Source organism: Scyliorhinus torazame, chromosome 16, assembly GCF_047496885.1.
Source record: "Scyliorhinus torazame isolate Kashiwa2021f chromosome 16, sScyTor2.1, whole genome shotgun sequence".
Taxonomy (NCBI): Eukaryota; Metazoa; Chordata; class Chondrichthyes; order Carcharhiniformes; family Scyliorhinidae; genus Scyliorhinus; species Scyliorhinus torazame.
In genome coordinates, this window is record NC_092722.1 from 174140702 (window position 1) to 174163447 (window position 22746).

Consider the following 22746-nt stretch of genomic DNA (forward strand, 5'->3'; position numbering starts at 1 on the left):
CTTGGTGTTTTTCTGTCGGGCAATTGTGTGGGGATTGTTTGATGTTGGAGTATGTTTGTATGAGCACGGGGAGTGGGGAGGGAACAATAGGTGGGAGACTATCCGGCGCCAGGGATGGGGCCATCAAGCTAGCTGGGCGGGCTAGCTCACGGAAGCGCAGTGGGGGGTTGCATATGTTCGGTTTATTAAAGGGGTTGGGTTACAGTGTTGTTTCTACGGGGGAGGGGGGTTAAATGTTCTGCTGACGAGGGAGGGACTTGGGCTAAGGGACGGCGAGGAGGTTGGGGGAACAGGCTGCCTGGGGGCGGACCGGTGGAGGCGCGGAGCATGGGCTGGAGGCGGGCACAAAAAAGTGGATGGCTGATCGGTGAATGGGGGGGTCAATGAGTCCCCCAACCAGGCTGATCACCTGAAATGTTCGAGGGTTAAATGGGCCGGTCAAGAGGGCACTTGTGTTTGCGCATCTTAGGAGACTGAAGGCGGACGTGGTAATGTTGCAGGAGTCGCACCTTAGAGTAACTGACCAGATTAGATTGAGGAAAGGCTGGGTCAGTCAGGTCTTTCACTCGGGACTAGACTCAGACTAGAGGGGTCGCGATCCTGATCAATAAGCAGGTGGTGTTTGAGGCGGGTAGAATAGTCTCGGATGTGGGAGGTCGATACATTATGGTCAGTGGGAAACTGGAGGGGGGTGCAGGTGGTATTAGTAAATGTGTATGCGCCAAATTGGGATGATGTGAAGTTCATAAAGAAGATGCTGGGGAAGGAGTTCTCCTTCTAATCACACGTGCATAAAGTGTGCTCTCGGATTGAGTTCTTTATTTTGAGCAGGGCCTTACTGGCAGGGGTGGTGGACACTGGGTACTCGGCGATCACAATCTCAGACCATGCTCCACACTGGGTTGACCTGCAGGTTAGTAAAGACAGTAACCAGCGCCCGCAATGGAGGTTAGATGTGCGACTTTTGGCTGTCGAAGGGGTGTGCGAGTGGCTGAGGAAATGTATTCAGAACTACCTGCAGGTCAACGACACAGGGGAAATTTCAGCAGCGGTGGTCTGGGAAGCACTGAAAGCGGTGGTCAGAGGAGAGCTGATCTCGATACGGGCCCATAGGGAGAAGGTGGACAGAGCAGAGACGGACCGACCGGTAAAGGAGATACTACAGATCAATAGGTGGTATGCGGAGACCCCAGAGGCAGGGCTTCTAAGGGAACGGCGGAGGCTACAGGCGGAGTTCGGCTTGTTAACCACAGGGAGGGCGGTGGAGCAGCTGAGAAAGGCGAGAGGGCGATCTATGAGCATGGAGAGAAGGCCAGCAGAATGCTTGCACTGCAGCTGAGAAAGAGGGAGGCAGCCAGGGAGATAGGGAAAGTAAATGATGGAGATGGGAACCTGGTTGGAGATTCAGCAGGGGTGAATAAGGCGTTTAGGGATTTCTACAGTAGGCTGTATAGGTCGGAACCCCCTACGGGGCCGGAGGGGATGAGGAACTTCTTAGAGGGGCTGAATTTCCCAAATGTGGACGGGGAGCTGGTAGAAGGGCTGGGGGCCCCGATCGGGTTGGAAGAGATAGTGGAGGGTCTGAAGGCCATGCACGCGGGTAAAGCCCCGGGGCCTGACGGGTACCCAGTGGAGTTTTATAAAATGTTCTCTGGGATATTGGGGCCGGTGTTGATGAAGATGTTCAATGAGGCAAGGGAAAGAGGGGTGCGGCCCCCGACGATGTCACAGGCCACGATTTTGCTGATTCTGAAGCGGGACAAGAACTCGGAGCTGTGTGGGTCCTACAGGCCGATATCATTGTTGAATGTGGATGCCAAATTGCTGGCCAAGATTTTGTCCTCCAGGATTGAGGATTATGTTCCGGACTTTATTGGGGAGGACCAGACGGGGTTTGTCAAGGGTAGGCAGTTGGTGGCCAATGTAAGAAGGTTGTTAAACGTGATCGTGATGTCCCTGGAATGTAGGGCGGTCGAGGTAGTGATCGCAATGGATGCAGAAAAGGCTTTTGATCGGGTAAAATGGGATTATCTGTGGGAGGTACTGGGACGGTTCGGATTTGGGCGGGGCTTTATTGACTGGGTCAGGTTGCTGTATCAGGCTCCTGTGGCAAGTGTACGGACAAATAGGACAACATTGGACTATTTTAGACTGCACCGGGGGACGAGACAGGGATGCCCCCTCTCCCCACTGTTGTTCGCGCTAGCTATAGAGCCGTTGGCAATTGCTCTGAGAGCCTCAAGTGGCTGGAAGGGGCTGGTCCGGGTGTGTGTGGTGTGTGGGGGGGGGCACAGAATCTCGATCTATGCAGACGACCTGCTTCTGTATGTATCGGACCCAATAGAGCGGATGGGAGAAATCATGACGATTCTAGGGAAATTTGGCCGGTTTTCGGGGTATAAGCTAAATATGGGGAAAACTGAGATGTTTGCGGTCCAGGCGAGGGGACAGGAGAGGCGATTGGTGAAGCTGCCATTTATATTAGTAGGGGGAAGCTTTAGGTATCTAGGCATTCAAGTGGCGCGGGAATGGGACCGGCTGCATAAATTAAATTTGGCCCGACTAGTAGACCAAATGAAGGATGATTTTCGGAGGTGGGACACGCTTCCGTTGTCACTGGCTGGGAGGGTGCAGACGATGAAGATGACGGTTCTCCCGAGATTCCTGTTTGTATTTCAGTGTCTCCCCATCTTTATTCCGCGGTCCTTTTTTAAACGGGTCAACAAAGTGATCACTGGCTTCGTTTGGGTGGGCAAGACCCCAAGAGTAAGGAAGGTAATGCTTGAGCGGAGTCGGGGAGACGGCGGGCTGGCGCTGCCAAATTTTAGTAACTATTACTGGGCGGCGAATATAGCTATGATCAGGAAGTGGGTGGTGGGGCAGGGGTCGGCATGGGAGCGTATGGAGGCGGCTTCATGCAAGGGCACCAGTCTGGGGGCGTTGGTAACTGCGCCTCTGCCGCTCCCGCCGGCACGGTACTCCACCAGCCCCATGGTGGTGGCGGCCCTGAGAGTCTGGGGGGAATGGAGGAGACATGTGGGAGCAGAGGGAGCATCAGTCTGGTCCCCAATCTGTAATACTCACCTGTTTGCCCCGGGAAGTATGGATGGGGGGTTCCGGATATGGCGGAGAGCAGGGATTGAGAGGATGGGGGAACATGTTTATAGAAGGGAGTTTTCAGAGTATGAGGGCGCTGGAGAAATTTGGGTTGACGAGGGGAAACAAATTCAGGTATCTGCAGGTGCGGGACTTCCTACGTAAACAGGTGTCAACCTTCACGTTCCTACCGCTAAGGGGAATTCAGGACAGGGTAGTTTCCAGAATGTGGGTAGGAGAAGGGAGTGTCTCTGACATTTACAAGGAACTTATGGGGTCAGAGGAGGCGCAGCCTGAGGAGCTGAAGCGCAAGTGGGAGGAGGAGCTGGGAGGAGAGATAGAGGATGGTCTATGGGCGGACGCGTTGAGTAGAGTCAACGCGTCAGCAACATGTACTAGGCTCAGCCTAATACAATTCAAGGTCGTTCATCGGGCTCACATGACAGTGGCCCGGATGAGCAGATCTTTGGGGTGGAAGACAGGTGTGCAAAATGCGAACCATGTCCACATGTTCTGGACATGTCCGAAGCTTAGGGGATTTTGGCAGGGGTTTGCAGATGTCATGTCCACGGTGTTAAAAACAAGGGTGGCACTGAGTCCAGAGATGGCGATTTTCAGAGTGTCGGACCATCCGGGAATGCAGGAGGAGAAAGAGGCAGACGTTCTAGCCTTTGCTTCCCTGGTAGCCCGGAGACGGATACTATTAGCTTGGAGGGACTCAAAGCCCCCGAAGTCGGAGACCTGGCTATTGGACATGGCTAGCTTTCTCTGTTTGGAGAAAATCAAGTTTGCCTTGAGAGGGTCACTGCTAGGGTTCGCCCGGAGGTGGCAACCGTTCGTCAACTTTTTCGCGGAAAATTATTCGTCAGCAGAAGGGGGGGGGGGGGGTTAGTTTAGCTTAGAGTAGGGGGTTAATAATGGTGGGACCTGTAAGGAAGGGAGATGGTTTTTGCACTATGTTCATAGTTTCATGTACATTGTTTATTTTGTTGTTGTTACAATACCAAAAATACCTGAATAAAATGTTTATTAAAAAAAGGTCTGCACCACCCCTCCGAAACAGCAACCTACCTAGGTCTGATCATCTGCCCTATTTCCGTAACCCCACCTAACCTTTGGACACTAAGGGGCAATTTAGCACGGCCAATCCACGGAACTTGCACATTGTTGGACTGTCGGAGGAAACCGGAGCACCCAGAGGAAACTCACGCAGACACGGGGAGAAAGTGCAAACTCCACACAGTCAACCGAGGTCGGAATCGAACCCGGGTCCTTGGACGCTGTGAGGCAGCACACACATAATTAAGCATCTGTGAGATAAATATCTGACACAATTTGTGATGTTGGGATCCTGTTCAAAATTGAGACTGTCAAGGAGTCTGGATTCTGTTTCTCAAGGTCAGGACAAAAGACCAAGCTTGTAAAATGAACAACCATCATGCCTTTTAAAATACACTAAGTAGGCTTTCTTCCTTTCTACATTCAAAGCCCTTCTGCCGTTCTATTCGTGATATTTAAAATTAATGATGCTCGATAACAAGTCACTGAACAATGAGAATAGTGACAAAGGAATAACAGGCCTTTAAGCCCATCAACCAGGTTATGGTTGATCTATATCTGAAAATAGTCCCATTTCTCTGGTTTCCCCTCAAAAGTAAAGTCTCTAATTCCTGGGAACTTCTTAGTGAATCTTCCTGTACCCTTTTGATGGCATTGATATATTTCCTAAAACAGGTACAATATTCTAATTGCAACCTAACGAATACTTAGTCTAGATTTAGTTTTAATTTAATGCTTTTTTAAAAATACATAAATCATAGAATTTACAGTGCAGAAGGAGGCCATTCGGCCCATCGAGTCTGCACCAGCTCTTGGAAAGAGCACCCTGCTCTATCCACATAACACAGTATCCCCACCCAACACTAAAGGCAATTTTGGACACTAAGGCAATTTATCATGGCCAACTCACCTAACATGCACATCTTTGGACTGTGGGAGGAAACCGGAGCACCTGGAGGAAACCCACGCACACATGGGGAGCATGTGCAGACTCCGCACAGTTAGTGACCCAAGCCGGAATCGAACCTGGGACCCTGGAGCTGTGAAGCAATTGTGCTATCCACAATGCTACCGTGCTTTTGTTTTAAATTATTTAATCAAATTATTTTCAAAGATATGTGTATCTGAACCACAATATTTTCTGTTAACTGTACGTCTTTTCAAGTTTTACCATTTGATATATATGTCCTCACCTTACTCAGCCTTCCAAAACATCTCACATTTCTCTGCATTAAAATGTAATTTTGTCTAACTTCCCATTCGACTAACTCTTCATGTTCTTCTAAAGTTAACAGTACTTTTCAAAGACAATGATCCATACTTTTGTATCATCTGCAAATTGTGACATTTTGTTCCCTGTACCCAATTAAAGGTTTTTTAAATATATATTAAGATGAATGATTCCTTCTCTAGCCTCTGGATATATCACTATTTACATCTCTGCAATCCAAAAAACATCCATTGAGTACTAACCTGTTTTCTGTCCTTCAACCCATTTATTATCTATGCTGCCATACTCTCGTTAATAGCATGTCTCTATTTTATACGCATGCCTCTACTGCAGCCCTCATCAAAGGCCTTAACAGAATTTCTTTTATCAGTAAACTACATTATTACCTCGAACATTCTACTAAACTTTTCGGACACGCCTTGCCTTTTACAAATCCATGCTGGCTGTTCATAATTGAAATCCATTTTCTAGGGCAGTCTGATTTTATGTTTGCGGCTTTAACAGACTTTTATAGTTATTCCTTTCCCCTTTTTGAACAGAGGTATACATTGTTAACATCCCAGTATTCTGGCACAACTTCCAGATCTAACAATGTTTGAAATGCTACAATCAGAGCCTCTGTTATTTCTGATCGGACTTCCTTCAGCAATTATTTGGTGCATTCCATCAGAGCCCTCAGCTGTTTTTACTATGTTACATCTTTTTTTCAGTAGATCGCCCTCATAGTCAATCTATCTAATTGCTCCATAACTTCTTCCACCCATACAATTGTAGTATGCTCCCACACTCTGAAAGGTCGCTACCATATTCTGAAAGCTGAGGCAAAGGACTCCGTTAATCATTGCTCAGTATTTCATGATCCCACCCACAGCGGGAATCGTCGCAGGTGGGATAGAAAATTTGACGGACGAGCCAAAGGTCTGTTGACGTCAGGTGGGAATTTCAAATCCTGGCCAAATGTTCCTATTAGTCCTTCATGCTAATCACAATTTGAGTTCCTTTTCCATCTCTGTTTCATCTACCCTCTCTTTAATACTTCTTTTACTTTTTGTCTGTTCATAAACTTCTTCACTATTTCTCTTCATTACCTGCCAGACTTTTCATTTTATTTTGCTCCCATCTAATTGATTTCTAATTTGCTTGCAATTCTTCTGTTTATACCTCTAAACTTTAATATATCCATTAAAATATTCATCCAATTGAGTAAATTTACTTTCTTTGCCTTAATGCTAACCAAATGGAGTCACACATTTTTCCACCCTCTGCGTTCTCATGCTGTGATGGAAAAAAAGTTGGATAGATCCTGTGCCCCTCTGTCCAACCATCCTGTCCCTTTCCTCCAATGGACCTGGTGCATCATATTATTGTACAAATACCCAAAACTATGTGCTCAAGGTAGTCTCCTTGTCCTCTGATAATATACAGCACCGTGTCTCATTTATAAAATTGTTTCAAAACATGTTTTAAAGTTGGTACATAAATCATTACTTCTTTGACGTCTGCTTGCTTTCCTGTTTCAATTTGTAATATGTTTGTTTCTAGTTTTGCCTCCCAGTGTTTAAAAATTGTTACAGAAATTGTAAATAATATGCAAATTAAAAACCCGTATCATTCTAAAAGAAGTGCTGATAGTGTGATGTTCCTAAATGTTAAGAAAGCCACACTGTTCTGTAAAAAAAACAATAATTAATGTCTGGGTGATCTTATCTCAGGATTCAGATGATGATCGATGACTGCTTGAGCTTGAGTCTTGTAGTTAAAGGTGTCAGCTGAATCTCTCAATGGTTCCTACCTCATAAAAACTCACTTACTAACCTTAAGATAATAATAATCTTTATTGTCACAAGTAGGCTGACATTAACACTGCAATGAAGTTACTGTGAAAAGGCCCGAGTCGCCACATTCCAGCGTCTGTACAGGTACACAGAGGGAGAATTCAGAATGTCCAAATTACCTAACAGCACGTCTTTTGGGACTTGGTGGAAGAAAACAGAGCAAACCCACGCAGGCACGGGAAGAACGTGCAGACTCCAAGCAGCGACCCAAGCCAGGAATTGAACCTGGGACCCTGGAGCTGTGAAGCAACAGTGCTACCCACTGTGCTACTGAGTATCAGTTAGAACACTGCACATCATTTTCAAATGCAGTGACAGCCACCAGCGCGCTGCTATTATTTGTTTTCACATCTTCTAATCTATTCTATTACCCTGTATATTATTTAAATTCTGATTTCCATTTGCCGCTTGTTCCCTTCTATGTTAAATACATTTAATTCACATTGGTTTAGTGCGCCATTATTCACTTTAATGCTGTTCAGTTATTTTCTTGCTTGGATATTTGCATTACAAACATATACATTCACAAGTTGGAAGTAAAATATTTTCACAATATAAAAATATTGTGCTCTGCATGTCAAAATGTCCTGCTTTTTGATAGCAATCACTAGATTTAGACATGGTTAATAGAGCTGGGCTAAAGTGGGGTCATCAAACTCTTGTAATGCCTGACGGATTAAAAGAAAGTACAGGGTAGCATTCAATGAGACAATGAAGAGCTGGGAGATGGCATAAGATAGCAGCCAGAGAGGAAAATAAGCCAGCACAAAACAGCAACCAATGAGGGGATAAGGGAGGATAGTGGTCTATGAGGGGATTGAGCAAGAGGCACATTCTTGGAAGAATGCAGGGACACAGCAATGTCAATGGATGAATGCAGTAGACCAAGGAACTAAGATATAACAAGACAGCGATGAATGAAGAATAAGGATAGTAGTACATGAGGGAATGAAGTCCTGCATTCATAAAGGCATCTTTTGAGGAGAAAATAAGTGACAGATCACAGGAGAATGCTCAATGGGGGACTGAAGGGTCAGAGCACGAGAGAACAATCATTGGAAGAATGAAAAAGTCAGAATAGGGGACAAGACTCAATCATGAATAAACGAAGAGGAGTGACAAGCACAGAACATCAGCCAGAGGAAGGATTTGGCACAAAACATGATAGTGGCCAATGCAGGACAGGCACTGAAAACAATTTGATGCTGTTCTGGGCTCTGTTTTGCTTATATTCCTTGTTGATCACCAATTGGACCTGGTGGGTTAGCAGCCTATCGTTGTACCGACCATCCTTAACGTATAGGAATAAGATTTGCTTGATTTTACCTCGCCAGCCGAGAGTGCCTCAGCTCCAGGGGATTTACCTCCTTTAAGATGGCGCTTAGGCCAACGGGCCCCGCACCGACCAACAAACTCCGGAACCAAGCGGCGGAGCGGCAAACACCGGCGGACTGCAGACTGGCGCCGCACACTTCCGCCGGAACTGCCTGTTGGGTGGGTTTCTCTGTGTCAGAGCGGGAGAACAGCACCGCCTCCGCCGGGGGAGGAAGAGATGATTTGGGGGGGAGGGGAGAGAGAGAGAGATCGCGGGGGGGAAGAGATGATGGGGGGGGAGAGAGAGATCGCGGGGGGGAAGAGAGAGATCGCGGGGGGGAGAGAGAGATCGCGGGGGGGGGGGGGGGGGAGAGAGAGAGATCGCGGGGGGGGGGGGGGGGAGAGAGAGAGAGAGATCGCGGGGGGGGGGAGAGAGAGAGAGAGAGATCGCGGGGGGGGGGGGAGAGAGAGATCGTGGGGAGGGGGGGAGAGAGAGAGAGATCGCGGGGGGGGGGGAGAGAGAGATCGTGGGGAGGGGGAGAGAGAGATCGTGGGGAGGGGGAGAGAGATCGTGGGGAGGGGGAGAGAGATCGTGGGGAGGGGAGAGAGATCGGAGGGGGGAGAGAGAGCGGGGGGGGGGGAGAGAGAGATCAGGAGAGGGAGAGAGAGATGGGGGGAGAGAGATCGGGGATGAGGTGCAAGAGATTGGGGGGTGGGGGGAGGGAGAGAAATGAGAATCGCTTATTGTCACGAGTAGGCTTAAAATGAAGTTACTGTGAAAAGCCCCTAGTCGCCACATTCCGGCGCCTGTTCAGGGAGGCTGGTACGGGAATTGAACTGTGTTGCTGGCCTGCCTTGGTCTGCTTTAAAAGCCAGCTATTTAGCCCTGTGCTGAACCAGCCCCTGGTTTAGATCGGAGGGACGAGAGATTGGGAGTATCATTGTGGCCCCCTTTTCTGTGACATTTCTATTATACATTTATAAAGGCACTACTTGTGTAAATACTATGTTTTAATCCACCTTTTCATCAGTGGCTGCAAAACCCACATCTTAGAAGAGCCATATGGACTTGAAACATTAGCTCTGTTTCTCTCCACAGAGGCTGCCAGACCTACTGAGATGTTCCAGCATTTTCTGTTTTTTTTAACCAGCATCCCATATTTTGCATCACCCAGTTCTTTAGCCTGTACTGCAGAACTATCCCATACTCTAAGTAACAATTCCCTACGTTTCTGTAATTTTTGTTACTAAGTTATAAATAATATTACATTAATCCCGTTACGTCTGTGTGTTCTCATTCAATTAGCCCTCAAACCCCGCCTCACCTGAACATTCCACATGGTCTTCACTACACATGCAACTGGTTCAAAAACAAAGAAAAATGAAACAAACTTCACAAATAGTTCAACAACATTGGCTCTTTCCTTTTTCCGTAGATTTAAAAGGTGGCTGTATGGACACTTGTCAAGCTTAGATACACAAATGATTGCCAAATCCTCTATAAAACCCACTTGTTAGATGTAATTAATGTTTAATAATGGCTGCCTGCAGGTGAGCATGTGGTAATATAAGGGCAACACTGGATAGCACTTGCTTCACAACACCAGGGTCCCAGGTTCGATTCCCGGCTTGGGTCACTGTCCGTGTGGTGTCTGCACGTCCTACCTGTGTGTGCGTGGGTTTCCTCCAGGCGATCCGGTTTCCTCCCACAATTCCCGAAAGACGTGCTGTTACGTCATTTGGACATTCTGAATTCTCTCCCCCATCCCACCCCCCGTGTACCCGAACAGGCGCGGGGATGTGGCGACTAGGGGTTTTCACAGTAACTTCATTGCAATGTTAATATAAGCCTACTTGTGACAATAAAAATTACATATATGCAACAGAACGAAGACAAAAAGGATGAGATGGTTGTTTTTTTTAACCTTTTATTTGAGAAATGAAGCATGAATAACATTGTGACATATTTTGTGGAACTTCTAAAGTTGATTTTAAGAAAATTTGACTTGAAAGATTGCTGCTGACCAGCACCACTGCCTCATGTCCTCCCCCACGACAATGTAAATCTGACCCTATTTCCAGTTCCCTCCAGTTTTGATAAAGTGTCATCCAGACTCAAAGTGTTATCTCTCTCCATAGATGTTGTCAGACCAGCTGAGCATTTTCTCCTATTTTTGACTAATACCACCATATCACCCAGCATCGAATGGTGCTGCAGAAGGAATTATACAGATTGTGAAGAAATCTTCCCAGGAGTATTTTGTCATGTCCATAAGATATTAAAGAGATCAGAAATGGGTTGATGTACCTGTCCTTTCTGGTTATTTAGGAATGGACTTTGCTGAACCAGAAGCATGATTTGCAAGCGGGCAACAGTTCTGGAAGCTTCCAACACTAATTGCAAGACAAACTTCACAAAGCTGAACCCTCATTCTTATGTAATCTCACACCTACCATTGTGTTGACCCACTAGAATCAAGAAAACAAGGGAGCAACAAACTATCTGTCTCCCAAGTCTGGACTTATAACAAAGAGAGAGCCATGAAAATTTGTTATCCCTGTGGAGGCACTAATAGCCATCATCTATTTCCTAGGGTGAGCAATGAATTTTGACCAGAGACACAAATGATAGTTAACCTGAAACAGATTCATCAATGGGCAACACCGCATGACCTGAGCTCTGGCCATTGGAAAGTTTTAATTTTACATTCCTGGACTCCCATGCTGTTAACATCCAGCCTGTCAACACCAAAGCAGGGCTCCAGGCTAACAACAAAACCTGCCTTAGGTCTAAACCACATCAACACCTGGTTCTCTGGAAGATTCCTGCCATCGCCTGTAGAGCAGACCAACTATGTCAATATCCTCTTGCTGCCTCACACAACTTTGAAGAAACTTGGCAACTCCTGCTTTCAACGAGCTGAATACTGAAATTTAACTAACGTGAAGATACCCTCTCTTAACTGACATTCTGGATTCTGACATTCACTTGAATTAATATTCTTTTTTCTAACTTATTCCTAATTGTAAATCTTTTTCCTATCTCCTTGTATGTTTGTGTGAATGTATGTAGTTGTGACAACAGAACCTCACTTTGAATGTATGAATAAACAATACTTCAGGTTTAACTCTAAAGAGAGTTTGCTGCGAGTCACTTTAAATTAACCTCACAAACCAAACAGAGGGTTTGGGTAAACGCCTGTTAGAATGGATCTTATTTTTTAAATGTATGTTGGGGGAATATTGAGTTATTCTATAAGGGCTTTGTGTGTGTAAATGATTTAATTAAACTGGGGAGATTTAATTAAACTGGGAAAAGATTAATGGAGATCTTTGGAGGAGTTGAGAGAAAAGGAGTAATGGTGCTAGATGCATGCATTTGCACCGAAACCTTCCTGGTAATGGGGTATATAAGTTAATTAAATTGGTTAGGTTTAGAAATTTGCATTAGGAGCTACTTAGAAGCCAGTTTTATCAGCTATTAAATTTCAACGGAAAGTAAAAGGCTTTTGCAGTTAGCAAACGATCTGGGACAGTGCGGCGGCAAAGTGGGTAGCATTGCTCCTTCACTGTGCTAGAGATCCAGGTTCGATTTGATTCTGGTATGTGCAGTTTCCTCCAGGCGCTCTGGTTTTCTCCCACAGTCCAAAGATGTGAAGATTAGGTGGATTGGCCATGCTAAATTGCCCCTTAGTGTTTAAAGATGTGCAGGTTAGATGGGGTTACAGGGATAGGGCAGGAGAGTGAGCCTAGGTAGGGTAGTTGTTCAGAGGGTTGGTGTAGACTTGATGGGCCAAATGGCCTTCTTCTCCATTGTAGAGATTCTTAAGTAAACAATTTTATTTGGCTCGAAAGTGTTGGCCATTGGAAAACAGGAAAAAAAATTATATTTTGGGAATGTTGAGTTCTGAGGACAATGGAATCGTAGATGAAGGGGGAAATTATATTGAAGGAGAGATGTTACGAGTTTTATTGTTAGCTTTCTGAGGAAGACCTGTTGGAAATGGCTCTGGGCTGGGAGACAAGGTGTAGTTTACATCAGCCACCCAGTCAAACTGCAAAAAGCAGTCTTGTTCTGAAGGCTTGGATTTCAACAGCAGAGTGAGTTTGAGAGATTGTGTGGTATGCCTTAGTAAAGCGACAACATCTTTGCTTTGGAGTATTATTACTGGATTTTTATAGTTAAATATCGAGAAGAGAGTGTTGCCTGGATGGTGTTTACTTTGGGTCTGATCAAGTATCAAGTCTTTTGGGGGGAATGTTTTGTAAGACTAATTTTAACTGTATTCCCGTAAACTTGTGTTCTTTCTTGTTAATAACATTTTTACTTTAAATTTCAAAATCTCAAAAGTGTTACTGGACTTTTTGCTGATGAGATCAGTATGTTTTCTTCTCGTTTTTAGACTACCGAAAAGGTTAGGCCCGTAAGCCAAGTTTTCCGCTGGGATTTGCTTTGCTCAGCAATTGTCATCTGCTGTGGTCATAACAATGCCATAGCTTATTTCAAATATCAGAACACTGCTGCTTTTAAATGGATGGTGAGAAAGATAAAGGAGTTCAGTTCACCTCTTTCCCCTGTCCGTAACAATTTGCAATGTTCAAACTAGGCACCGATTTCCATGTTTCAATCTGACACAGGCTAGACAATTAGTTGCTTTCATGGAGACCTTAATGTCTGCAGCAGATTGTTCACCCTGTGAGTCAATGTTTAAGCACACTCCAAGGACCAAGATTTAATTTGCAAAAGCCTGGTGTCAATAGCAAAGTAAAAGAAAAGTGAGACCAAGTGAAGAGGCATGAAACTTAAGATGAGTTCAGTGCATGTCAAAAGGCCATGGTGAAATAAGGAGTACACTTGGAGTTGTTGTAAAGCGACTCAGTGCATCAACATATCTTGTGAAGATTAGAGATAGTCTGTCAGTGTCATGTAGATCATTTGAAAGGAAGTCTGAAAAAAGGAGAACATGAACTTTCTTATAGGAGCATAAGAACAGCAGTAGGCAATTCAGCCCTTCGAGCCTGCTCTGCATTCAATACTAGCATGGCTGATTCAACACTTCAATGCCTTTTCCCCACACTATCCCCATAACCCTTTACGTTATTGTTAATCAAAATTTTCTCAGTCTTTATCTGAAACATACGGCCAGCTGGGGTAGAGAATTCCAAAGATTCACAAGCCTCTGAGTGAAGAATTTTCTCCTTATCTCGGTCCTAAGTAGCTTCCCCCTTATTTTGAAATTGTGCCTCCCGATAGACTCCCCAATCAAGGGAAACATCTTACCGTCACCTGATCCACCAAAGTGAAAATAAGAAAGAAAGTGAAAATCAAAAAAACCCTCAAGGTTTGCAGGGTTGTAGAACAAAGTGAATTGGGGTCTTCAATGAAGACAAATCAATCAATGTCATACTCCCAACCATTAACTGGTATTGGTAGTCAAAGTTCAGATTTGACACAGCCAGAGATAATGAGAGAGTCGAGTCAAACTAATGGAAATGGAAGAAGGTAACCAATTCTCAATTATTTTTCTGCCTGAGTAACAGATAGAAAACAGAGTAGGAATAAATTGGTTATCCCCAGATTGGTAGGCTGTGACTTGTGGGGTACCGCCAGGATCAGTAGTTGGGCCCCAGCTATTCACAATCTATATCAATGATTTGGCTGTATGGACCAAATGTAATATTTCCAAGCTTGCTGGTGACATAAATGTTTGTGGGAATGAGTTATGAGGAGGATGCAAAGAGGCGTCAAAGGGATTTAGATAGGCTTAGTGAGTGGGCAATAGCATGGCACAAGGATTATAATGTTGAAAAATGTGAAATTATCCACTTTGGTAGGAAAAACAGAAATGTGGAGTATTTCTTAAATGGTGAGAGGTTGGGAAGTGTCAAAGTCCACAGGGAACTGGGTGTCATTCATGAGTCACTGAAAGCTAACATGGAGGTGCAGCAAGCAATAAGGAAGGTAAACGGCATGCTGGCCTTTATTGCAAGAGGATTTGAGTACAGGAGTAAGGTCTTGTTGCAATTGTATAGAGCCCTGGTGAGACCGCACCTGGGGTATTGTGTGTACAGTTTTGATCCCCTTGTCTAAGGAAGAATACACTTAACTTAGAAGAATTGCAGCAAAGGTCCATCAGACTGATTCCTGGGATTGTGAGATTATCCTATGAGGAAAGATTGAGGAGATTGGGTCTGTATTCTTTAGAGTTTAGAAGAATGAGAGGTGATCTCATTAAAATGTACAAAATTCTTGAAGGGCTCGACAGATAGATGGCGGAAGGATGTTTCCTCCAGCTGGGCTGTCCAGAAAATAAAATAAATAAATAATAATAAAAAAGGAGCTGTGCTCCTGATAAGGAGATATGCTCCAAAAGCTAGTGATTCCAAACAAATTTGTTGGACTTTAACCTGGTGTTGTAAGACTTCTTACTGCTAAATTTCAGGTATTGTTGATGTTGGTTTAGTCATATTGTATTCTGTGAATATACTATTTTACATTTTAATGTGTAATGTTTTTCATAAGTGGGGAGGGAATGTAATACATTGTAAAAGTGAGTTGTAAGTAAAGTTGTTCAACAATAACACAGTCACACAGTGGTTGGCACTGCTGCCTCACACCACCAGGGACCCTAGTTCAATTCCGGCCTTGGGTGACTGTGTAGAGTTTGCAGGTTCTCCCCGTATCTGCGTGGGTTTCCTCTCGGTTCTCCGGTTTCCCCACACTGTCCAAGATTAGGTGGATTGGCCATGCTAAATTACCCCTTAGCATCCAAACATCTGTGGGTTACTTTAAGTGGTTATTGGGATGGGTGGTGAAGCCGGGTTGGGTGGAATGCACTTTCAGAGGGTCAGTGCAGACCCGATTGGCCGAATGGCTTCCTTCTGCACTGCAGGGTTTCTATGGGAATCTATGCTTGCAGTTGAGTACATACTAATTGGTCTTGCTGGTGGGGTACAGTACAGTCCAAATTGCTGAGGCACTTTGGACATGCATGCGGATGAAAATATGGATAATGCTGGAAGATGCTCCAACTACACAGCAGATTATGGCAGCGTAGTGATTATGTCCCAGGATTAGGAATCCACTGGCCTGGAGAAATGAACCAAGGTCATAGTTCAAATTCCAGCACGCCAGGTGAGGAATTTAACTTAATTTAATTAAGTGAATCCAGAATAAAAAACTGACATCCAAATAGTGGCTGTGATACGATGATTCACAATCCACCTGAATCTATTGACGGCAGCTTTCCGGGCTTGGAGGACTAGGAGGAGGAGCTTGAACTGCCCAGTGGGAATGGGTTCCGCTACCTGCAGGTGAGGAACTTTACGCGGAGACAGGTCTCGTCCTTTCCGCACCCACCACTCCAGGGGACACAGGACCGAAACGGGAGTGGGGGAGGGGAAGGTCTCAGAAATTTGTAATGAACTCATGGAATTGGAGGGACCCCCGATAGGGGAGGTAAAACGAAAATGGGAGGAAGGATTGGGCAAGGAATTACAAGCGGGATTGTGGGAGGATGCCTTGAGTAGAGTTAACGCGTCCTCGTCGTGTGCGAGGCTTAGCCTGGTACAATTCAAGATGGCTCACAGGGCACATATGACTGTGGCCCGTATGAGCAGGTTCTTTGAAGGGGTGGAAGATAGGTGTGGACGGTGTCAACAAGTTTTGGGAAATTCCGAAGCTTAGGGGATTCTGGCAAGGATTTGTCGATGTCATGTCCACGGTATTGAAGGTACAGGTGGTTCCGTGTCCAGAGGTGGCAATTTTTGGTGTGACGGGAGACCCAGGAGTCCAGGGGGCGAGAGAGGCTAATGTTTTGGCTTTGCCTCCCTGGTAATCAGGGACGGATCTTATTGGCGTGGAGGGACTCGGAACCCCTGAAATCGGGGGTATGGGTCAGTGACTTGGCCGAGTTTCTCAGGCTTGAAAAGATCAAGTTCGCACTCAATGGATCGATGCTAGGGTTCGCCCGGAGGTGGCAGCCGTTTATTGACTTCTTTGGGGAAAATGTCAGCAGATATAAGGGGGAGGGCATGAGGAAGGCATGGGGTTGAGGTGGGTAATACTTAGTGGGAACGGTGGACTGGGGAACTGTTGTATATAAGCCACGTTGGCTGGATTTGGTTGTGATATTTGTTCTGTTGGTTTTTTCCTGTTGAAAATTGTTGTTATGCCTTAATAAAATATTTTCCAAAAATAAAAACCCATCTGGATCATAAATATCCTTTAGGGAAGGAAATCTGCTGTCTTCAGTTGTCTTCAGCTTGACTGACCTATATCTGGGGCGAGATTCTCCGACCCCCCGCCGGGTCGGAGAATCGCCGGGGGCTGGCGTGAATCCCGCCCCCGCTGGTTGCCGAATTCTCCACCACCGGATATTCGGCGGGGGCGGGAATCGCGCCGCGCCGGTTGGCGGGCCCCCCCCCCCCCGCGATTCTCCGGCCCGGATGGGCTGAAGTCGCGCCGCTAAAATGCCTGTCCCGCCGGCGTAAATTAAACCACCTACCTTACTGGCGGGACAAGGCGGCGCGGGCGGGCTCCGGGGTCCTGGGGGGGGCGCAGGGCGATCTGGCCCCAGGGGGTGCCCCCATGGTGGCCTGGCCCGCGATCGGGGCCCACCGATCCGCGGGCGGGCCTGTGCCGTGGGGGCACTCTTTCCCTTCATGGCGGAGGCGGAAGATACTCCCTCCACTGCGCATGCGCGGGAATGCCGTGAGCGGCCCTGACGCTCCCGCGCATGCGCCGCCCAGAGATGTCATTTCCGCGCCAGCTGGCGAGGCACCAAAGGCCTTTTCCGCCAGCTGGCGGGGCGGAAATTCGTCCGGCGCCGGCCTAATCCCTCAAGGTTGGGGCTCGGCCCCCAATGATGCGGAGCATTCCGCACCTTTGGGGCGGCGCGATGCCCGACTGATTTGCGCCATTTTGGGCGCCAGTCGGCGGACATCGCGGCGATACCGGAGAATTTCGCCCCTTAATCCAGACACTCAGAAATGTGTTAACTCATAGCTGTCCTCTGAAATGGTGCAGCGAGCCATGCGATGGTCAAGAGGTGGCTCTTCACCACCTTCTCAAGGGCACTCTGTGATTGGCAATAAATGCGGATTTTGCAAACGGCGTCCGCATCCCATAAATTAAGATTTTAAAAAGCTTGGGAAAAGCGTAATACACCTGCGATTAGTATCTCTACTCAGGTGGCATGGCTTAGCTCAACAATTTGTTGCAGGCTACAAGTGGCAGACTCAAAGGACATGCAAAAATGTTTTGCTCCTGCATTAATTCCTGTTTGAATTAAAGCTCAGCCTTATATCGATCCTTTCTACCTTCTGTTCGCAAGCGCATGTTTTTTTCTTTCTGGCATGACCCATGATTTGTGCTTCCCCAGTGCCCTAACCTAAAGCTCACTTTGGGCACTAGCATCTGTGCCAATGCTAGAGGCAGGTGGAGTACTTGGCTGTAAAGCTCAGTGCTGTGAAATCCCCAGACTGTATAGATTTATCTACCGTAAGGAAAAGGTGTTCATTTTGTTGCCTTATCACAATGCTTGAAAATGTATCCAATGTCTTCAGATATGTGTGCACAAATACAGTAATCATTTCTCACACAGAGAGTCCCTTTAAGTGATAAGACAAATGGCCGGTTAATGTGTATTTAGAGTTCCCGGGTTGAGGGGCGCTAGAGGAGAGATATTCTTGTTCTTCTTCAGTGCAATGGAAGTTATGTTTAACTTCCATCAGGATGACTGGACGAAGATAGGCAAGATCACGATTTAACATTTCATCTGAAAAGAATGCTTCATACTCGACAAGAATAGAACAGTCCAGAGTTTAGAAGAGTGAGAGGCGACATGATCAAAACCATTAAAATCCTGAGGGTATTGACAGGGTGGATGTGGAACATGTGGGGCAGGATTCTCCAACCTCCCGCCGGGTCGGAGAATCGCCGGGGGACGGCGTGAATCTCGCCCCGCTGCCCCAACGCCGGCTGCCGAATTCTCCGGCGCCAGTTTATCGGCGGGGGTGGGAATCACGTCGCGCCGGTCAGGGGCCCCGCGATGGGCCGAGTGGCCGCCCGTTTTCAGCTGGTCCCGCCGGCGTAAATCAAATCAGGTCCGGCGGGTCCTGGCTCTGCGGGCGGCTTGCGGAGTTCCCGGGGGGGTGGGCGGGCGCGGGGGGATCTGGCTCCGGGAGGGGCCCCCACGGTGGCCTGGCCATGATCGGGGTCCACCGATCCGCGGGCAGGCCTCTGCCATGGGGGCACTCTTTCCCTCCGCACCGGCGCTGTTACGGTCTGCCATGGCCGGCGCAGAGAAGAACCCCCCTGCGCATGGGCTGGGATGACGCCAGTACACGCTGGCGCTCCTGCGCATGCACCAATTCGCGCCGGCCGACGGAGGCCCTTCGCCGCCGGCCGGCACGGCGGCAACCCCGCCAGTGCCGGCCTAGCCCCTGAAGCTGTGGAGGATTCCGCACCTTCCGGGCAGCCCGACGCCGGAGTGGTTCACACCACTCCTTGGTGCTGGTACGGCCCGCCCCGCCGGTTAGGGGAGAATCCCACCCATATTTCCTCTTGTCGGAGAATCTAGAATTAGGGTCACTGTTTAAAAATAAGGGGCCGCTAAGACAGAGGAGAATCTTTTTCTCTCAGAGGGTCGTGAGTCTCCGGAACTCCCTTCCTCAAAAGGCAGTGGAAGGAGGAAATTTGAATATTTTTAAGGCAGAGCTGGGCAGATTCCTGGTTAACAAGGAGGTGAAATATTATTAGGGTTAGGCAGGACATGATCTTATTGAATTGCAGAACAGGCTCGAGTGGCCTACTCCTGCTCCTGATTCATATATTCGTATGAGTCAGACCCATCCGCACTCTAAGGGAAGACAAAGAAGAACAATAGCAAAAATTAGATTAATGTTCGTTACTGTAATCTTGTGTTTTCATGTCAGAATTTATTTTGACACCGTTTTAAACATTTAAAATTGGCTTAGTAATTATTTGTATGTTCTACCTTTTTCCCGGGACCCACTTTTTCCAACCCAGCCGACGTTTGGGTCCCACACTGGCCCAACCTTCGCAACCCATTTTGGATGATCTTCGCGACCCACGCCAGCTGACCTTTGCAACACATGCCACGTTCACTTACCTTTAACGTGGAAGGGGAGCCTGCTTGGTCCTCATATGATCTCACTTGAATAAGGTTCAAAGGAGGAGAGGGCAATGCACATATCAGGTGCCAACTTCAACCAGTTCTTTTGTGCCGACTTCATCTTTGTGAAAATGGAAAATCCAACCTCACACATGTAGGTCATCGTGATAGGCAATAGCAGCAAAATGCTTGTTTTGCTCAGCACTGGATACTCTTGGGAGATGCTACTCCAGAATACGGACAGCCTCATGGGTTTTGCCTTGCTTTTGATGTGGTATCACAGGTCAGGTACAGCAGCATAGTCTTTTCATTTTGAGTCAGCTGTAAGTTAATAGCTGACTCTGGGGTCTCAACCTCAAAAGGAATTTTCCACCAACCATTTCTCTTTCAAAATCTGAAATTTCTCCTCTCATTTGCCAATACTTCCCTGCATATAACACACATCGAGTTTGCATCCTTATTTGCATTGGCATAATTGACAAAACTATAACTCAAGAAATCATCTTTATATTGCTTTGTCCAAGAGTCAAGTTTCTACTTTGTCAGCTGTTCACCAGAGGCCCTGGAGCGCTGTACAGAACTAATGCTGACACTTCCCTGGACTCTACTGTGCAAATCTCTCCAACAGATTCAGTTCTGAGATATTGTCCAGTAGGTACTCTGCCTATTTGTGTCTTTGGCTATCTTTTACTTGTAAGAAAATGATTAATCTTCACAATCCTCTCGTCTTGCTTTCCAGCAGCTGGAAAATGGAAGAAGTTCTCCACCATGATTTAGCACCAGAAGCACGTCCATAGAGGGCACTTGACATCAAGTATAGGTGCAGGGAATGTGCACTGCTCACTGCTGCCATTTCTGGCCAGTAGACTGCTGCCATTTTCAATAAAATTGCTGGTGGCATCTGTTCGACGCTTCTCCCATGATCGGGACCACCGCGTGACCCTCCCAACACCCACCTGCGACCCACTCGACGGTTGCAATCGGACTTTGAAAAACCAACCCTGTTCTACAGAACCATTATTGAATATATTGTCAAATGTTTCAGAGAAAGATAGATATTGTTGAGATTAAGTTCAAAGATAAAAGGTTAAAACTGCTGGAGAATATTGGTAATGTTTCAGTTCAGTAGCTAGTCTGTCATACTGCAGCATTTTAGGTCATAATCTCCATTATGTATCAATTATAAGATAAAACAGTTTTAGTGTGCATGACACGTCAGGATCTATACAGTGAGCATAATTCAGGAAGTGGATTATTTATTATTCCACATAACTATTACATTCAGTATTAAAATAGATAGATGACATTGTTCATTGTTTATTGCAGCATATAATTAATTATTTGCTGCAAAATACTGTGGAAAAATGATTCCTCCTGTGACTGTGTCGTGGCATGGAATACATTGTGAAGGTTCCCATTATTTGGTATTTGCAGCTAAATCACAAACATGTCCATTTGATATGTATTTAGTATTTCTGCAGACTGAGTGGATAGAAAAAAACCCAATGCTGACACGTTGATTATATCCCTCGCATAGCAACCAGAAGCACATCTTGCTTCTATCTTGTCGTCAGCTACAAGTCTGTTCTATGGCAACTATGGTTCACTTGTCATAGTTGGTAACTGGCAATTGTTCGGATATTTTAAAAAGAGCAGGGGAATATTATTCCTGGGTTCGACCCTAGTTTTGTCACTGCCTATGCGGAGTCTGCATGTTCTCCTTGTGTCTGCGTGGGTTTCCTCCGGGCTCTCCAACTTCCTCCCACAAGTCCCGAAAGACGTGTTTGTTAGGCGAATTGGACATTCTGAATTCTCCCTCTGTGTCCCCGAACAGGTGCCAGAGTTTGACGACTAGGGGATTTTCTCAGTAACTTCACTGCAGTGTTAATTTAAGCCTACTCGTGACACTAATAAAGATTATTATTATTGTTCCTTTAGCTTTGCACATAGAATCATAGAATTTACAGTGCAGAAGGAGGCAGTTCGGCTCATCGAGTCTGCACCGGCTCTTGGAAAGCCTACTTAAGCCCACGCCTCCACCCTATCCCCCTAACCTTTTTGGACACTAAGGGTAATTTAGCATGGCCAATCCACCTAACCTGCACATCTTTGGACTGTGGGAGGAAACTGGAGCATCCGGAGGGAACCCACGCAGACACTGGGAGAACGTGCAGACTCCGCACAGACAGTGACTCAAGCCGGGAATCGAACTTGGGACCTTGGAGCTGTGAAGCAACAGTGCTAACCACTGTGTTGCAATGCTGCCCTTGCTACCGTGCTGCCCTCTTAAACTGTAATGTGCTCAGAAGGTAGAATTTTGGCCAGCTCTTGGGGCAGATACTTCATTGTCATAAAACCAACAGCTTTTGAGTTTTGCTGTTTACTGTGCTTTAACAAAGAGTCATTCAGGCTGGAAACTATAACTCCATTCTTTCTCCACAGATGCTGTCAGACCTGCTCAGAATGTTCAGCATTTTCTGTTTTTGTTCGATATCTTCTTGTTTTTTTCCTGATTCATCCCAAGCCTTGTGTGAATTTGCGCTGAGCTTTAAAACCCAGGCTCTTTTCATCAACAAAACTGCTGACTTCCACCTCTTATATTCCCTTTATTCCCACTCCTGCCTCAGCCCATCCGCTGCTGAAACCTTCAACTATGTTTTTGTTACTCCCAGACTCGACTATTAATACTCTCTTGGCTAGTCTCTGTCAACTTGAGCTTGTCCAAACCTGTGCTGCCTGTAACCTAATTCACACCAAGTCTCCATTTGAAGGAGAGAGAGACCCAATATCTCTGTAGCCTCCTCCAGCCCTACAAGCCTTTGAGAACACCTCATTCTTCCAAATGGGGCATGTGCATCTTACATTTCCCTGGCCGTACTCTTGGAGAGCATGGTGACCAGCAGTCTCGGCCTTAAGCTCTGGCATGTCCTTCTTGCTTGAGAACATAAGAAATAGAAGCAGGAGCAGATCTTTCAGATCTCCAAACTTGCTCTGCCTTTCAACAAGATCATAGCTGATGTATCGTTCAAATCCACCACACACAAGATCACGCATTCTTGGGATCCTTATCCTT

The 22746-nt window shown here is 46.4% G+C and overlaps 1 protein-coding gene and 1 long non-coding RNA gene across 4 annotated transcripts in view; one reads left to right on the plus strand and one right to left on the minus strand.

Moving 5' to 3' along the window:
• fam204a (family with sequence similarity 204 member A) overlaps positions 1 to 8701 on the minus strand; it is a 114008-nt gene extending 105307 nt beyond the window's left edge. For 2 of the 3 annotated variants that reach the window (XM_072479498.1, XM_072479495.1), the window contains exon 1: positions 8548 to 8701. The gene's annotated coding sequence lies outside the window, so the exon portion shown is untranslated. The remainder of the gene's footprint in view (positions 1 to 8547) is intronic. The other variant, XM_072479497.1, reaches the window with a different exon arrangement.
• On the plus strand, positions 8624 to 12885 carry LOC140393239 (uncharacterized). The gene is made up of 2 exons (XR_011935554.1): positions 8624 to 8715; positions 10675 to 12885. It is a non-coding gene; the product is annotated as an uncharacterized lncRNA (long non-coding RNA).
• The last annotated feature ends 9861 nt before the right edge of the window (positions 12886 to 22746 follow it).